Source organism: Lepus europaeus, chromosome 3 (genome assembly GCF_033115175.1).
Source record: "Lepus europaeus isolate LE1 chromosome 3, mLepTim1.pri, whole genome shotgun sequence".
Classification (NCBI taxonomy): domain Eukaryota; kingdom Metazoa; phylum Chordata; class Mammalia; order Lagomorpha; family Leporidae; genus Lepus; species Lepus europaeus.
Genome location: NC_084829.1, coordinates 103,755,009 through 103,759,274, shown reverse-complemented (window position 1 = coordinate 103,759,274; position 4,266 = coordinate 103,755,009). Strand labels below are relative to the sequence as shown.

At 40.9% G+C, this 4,266-nt stretch overlaps 1 pseudogene; it reads right to left on the bottom strand.

Annotated features, from left to right (window-relative positions):
* Window positions 1-250: 250 nt before the first annotated feature.
* On the bottom strand, window positions 251-992 carry LOC133757033 (ubiquitin-conjugating enzyme E2 D3-like; annotated as a pseudogene).
* Window positions 993-4,266: the final 3,274 nt, after the last annotated feature.

Genomic DNA, 4,266 nt, shown 5'->3' with positions numbered 1-4,266 from the left:
AAATACATCACATTTTCTGTTCTGCTGATGCTATAAATTCAATACCAGTTCTCCAGCCACATCAGTTATGAGCATAAAGTCTATCATGTAACCTCAAATCTCTAACAGTGGAAGGCTTAAACAAGGATGGATGCTGCTAGAATAATGCTGCTTCCTTTGATGTGACAACTGGGCATCCATCTCCCTCTCTCAGATGATTACTCCAGCATGTCAGAGCAGTGAGGAATGGTTTTAGTCTCATAACCAAGTTAGAGGGAAGACATTGGCCACATAATACACATGCTCCATTTTTAAAAAAAATTCTGAATCTTGGGCAACTGTTCTCTTGTAACTACTTTACAGTTTCTAAAGCAGTTATTGTCCAAAGCTGGAAGAACTTAAGTCTTCTCAGATGAGCATGTGAATGAATGGAGGGAGGTAAACAAAAAATAAAATTAAAAAAGATGAGGTCTGATAGGGGAGCAGCCGGATAAGGAAATCAAAAAAGGAACAGTAATTTAAAGTTTATTCCAGCTATAATGCAGGTTATTCTGACTTTAAGGTAGCATCACATGGCATACTTCTGAGTCCATTCCCGAGATATTCTGTTGTACTTATCTCTGTCTGTTTTATAGATCCATGCAATCTCTGGCACTAGGGGGTCATCTGGGTTTGGATCACATAGCAGTGAACAAATGGATAAAAGAACTTTAGAAACAGTTAAAGCAGGAGACCACTGTGATCTTAGAAGATCGAGACAAATGCTACCATTACTGTTAATATTTGGATGATAAATTCTTGTTGTAAATGCAACCTTAGGTGGTTTGAAGGGGTAGTCTGTAGGAAAATGAATTGTCAAAAAGAATACACCGCCTTAATATGGGCTGTCATTAGGTCCCATAATTGTGGCTTGCCAGTGAAACATATCATCCCCAACTGGACCTGCAGAACATTGTGCTGGAGAGTCACGGGCCAAATCACTAAATTCCTTATTAATCCGTTTCAGCACCATAGTCTGTGCTTTTAGTCTGGCTTCTTTTTTCCCTCTCTCGGTGTATGCTCAGAGGTCCGGCCAAAACTCTTGATTATCTGGGTGGCGGGGAAGGATTGTCTCTTGGTCTCACACCGGCTCTGCCAGACACAGGCGCAGAGCGGCCGGGGCCTCCCTCAAGCTGTGGCCTAGGCCTCCTCCCCGCGCGGCAGCTGGTGTCTCCCTGGCCCTACAGGGCTCACGCGCATGACACCGAGAGAAGATTTTTAACTTAATAATTGAATCCAGCCATGACTGACTTCAATGGGGATGGCATAATTTATATTTGGAATAAATACACTTTTAAGCCAATCGGATTGACTGGCCTCTTTGAATGTAGAAGCTGAGGTTCCAATTATAAGTTTGGTAAGGAGAGAGCACTATAAAAAGATTATTTCACTCACTAATGCACCCAACAAATGTTTATGGGTTACTTATTTACAAGTTACAAAGTTGTGCTTCTATACTTTAGGGCCTGAGATATGCATGTAAAGAAGATACTGAAGTTCTATTCTCGTGGCTCTTGGATTCTGGTGGAGGGAGACAAAGAGCAAATAAATCTTTAAATAAACAGAATGACTGCAGCGTGTGATAAGAGCTATGGAGAAAATGAAGGGAGAGGAGGACAACTTCATACAGAAGTCTCCGTGGCAGTCTCCATGGCAGTGACATTTGAGCATAATGAATGACAGAGCCTAAAGAGTAAACATAGGGAGACAGGAACAAGACTGAAGTGGAATGAGTTTAGTATGCTTAAAAAAAAAAAAAAAAAGCGAACTGCGGCAGGTAGAGCGGTGCAAGCAAGCAGGAGAAGAGAAGGTGATAAAGTATGAAAGGAAAACACGGGCCAGAGCATGCAAGACCATGTTGGCTGCGGCAAGAAGTGTGGAAGAGTTACCGACTCAGATTTCCATTTTAAGACTATTACAGTTGTGCTTCCCTGTTCATAAGGCTTAGTGAACCAGTTTATCTCATGTCACACACAACTAACAGTTCATGTAGCTATGTAAGCAGCATACATTTTTAGGTTTATCATTCTCAATCAGTTTTTTCTCCAGATTACTGGTATTAATAATTAATATTTTTTCCTTAATATTTATTAATATCTCTAATCCTCTGACAAATGTATACTGAGAACCTTCAATATGCCACACATAGAGTGAGGTCAGAACTTAGGCTACTGCACTAAACAGCATGGCAAGCATGTCCCAGTTAGGATGGTTGACATCAATTTATCTTGCAGGATGCCTAGGCATTTGCCTCAATTCAGAAGAGCATCTGACTCAATGAACAGCAAGGACTTCAGTGCATTCGGTGAGAGAAGCTTCCTTTCATTTTTGTAGGAACTGTTCTCTCTCATGGGAGGATCCAATACCCGTAAGCAAAGAAATAAATAAAACTTGTGTTATCATTATCAACTGATATTCTTTATCTTTTAAACTTCCTTCTATCCCTTTCTGTTTCATGTGAACTAAATTTCTAAAATAATTTCCTTAAGTAGCTAGATTTTTAAATATTTGTTCTAATACATAGCTTGTAATGACCAAATTTTGGGTGTATGATCCAATTATTTCCTGAAAAGCTCAAAATCATTCCTAGAATAGAACAGTTTTTAAACACTTAAATATATAAAAGTAATTGGAACAAGAAATTTGGAAAATCTGTTTGACAGTGTCTGCTAAACTTAAATGGATATATTCTGTAACCCAAGTTATGCTCTTATATGTGATAGATTTCTATCTATCCTATAAGAATGTTCATAGCTGTGCTACCCACAATAGTGTAAAAGTAGGGATAACACAAATGTATATCAACAGTAAAATGGATTAAAAATTGTGATACATTCAAGTAATTGAAAATGTACAACAATGAGAATGAATGGAATGCATGCAACAACGTGGGTGAACCTCACCAATCGCTGAGTGAAATAATTCCTGCTGCATGAAGTTTGAAAATAGACAAAACTCTTCCATGATGATGGAAGTCAGGAGGGTGATCACTTTGAGGGCTGAGGGAGACCGTGAATGGAAATGAGTTGGAGCATGTTTTGTTGGGGCTGGTCATGTTCTGCTTTTTTTAAGTTTTATATGTTTTTATTTGAGAGGTAGACAGAAACATCAGAGAGAAAGAGCTCCCATCTGCTGGTTTACTCTTCAAATGCCTACAATTGCCAGGGCTGGGCCGGGTGGAAGCCAGAAGCCAGGGACTCAATCCAGGTCTCTCATCTAGGTGACCAGGACCCAAGTACATGAGCCGTCATCTGCTGCCTCCCAGGGTCTGCATCAGCGAGAAACTAGAATCAGGAGTGAAGCCAGGACATGAAGTCTGGTACTCCAACGTGGGACATAGGCATCCTAACCAGTATAACTGCCAGGCCAAATGCCTGCTGCTGCTTCCGCCTCCTTTTCTCCTCCTCCTCCTTTTCCTTCTCTCTTCCTCTTCCTCCTCCTCCTCCTCCTTCTCCACCCCATCCTCCTCCTCCTCTTTTTAAATATTTATTTTACTTATTTGAAAGGCAAAGTAACAATGGTGTGTGTTGGGGAGGGAGGCTGAGAGAGAGAAACCACCTCCATCTACCCAAATGCCCAAAACAACCAGGGCTAGGCCAGGCCAAAGCCTTGAGTCTGGAATTCCATCCTGGTCTCCCATAGGGTGCAGGGGCCCAAGTACTTGTATCATCTTCCACTACTTTCCCAGGCACGCTAACAGGGAGCTGTATTGGAAGTGGAGTAGACAGGACTCAAACTGGTGCTCTGATCTGGGATGTTGGTGTTACAAGTGATGGATTAATGACTGTGTCACAGTGCTGCCCCCCACCTCCCGCCATGTGCTGATTCTTGATCTGGGTGTGGCCTGGATACGTTCACTTTGTATAAAATCATAGTGGTGTTTGTATCCTTTTATTCTTATACTTTGTATATTATCTGTATGAATATGGAATATAAAGTTTATTTAAAAACTAGAAGTAAAAATATACTTTATTATATTCTGGGAGTTCATAATTCACTTTTTTAAAATGCTGTGAATTCTCAATATTTGGTGATAATACATGCTGTTATTTTGGTTTAATTTTTTAAAATTTTTCTTCAGAGGATATTTTTCAGCAAATATATGTTCAAACATCTTTTTTAGGGCCGGCGCTGTGGCTCACTTGGCTAATCCTCCGCCTTTGGCACCGGCATCCCATATGGGCGCCGGGTTCTAGTCCCGGTTGCTCCTCTTCCAGTCCAGCTCTCTGCTGTGGCCCAGGAAGGCAG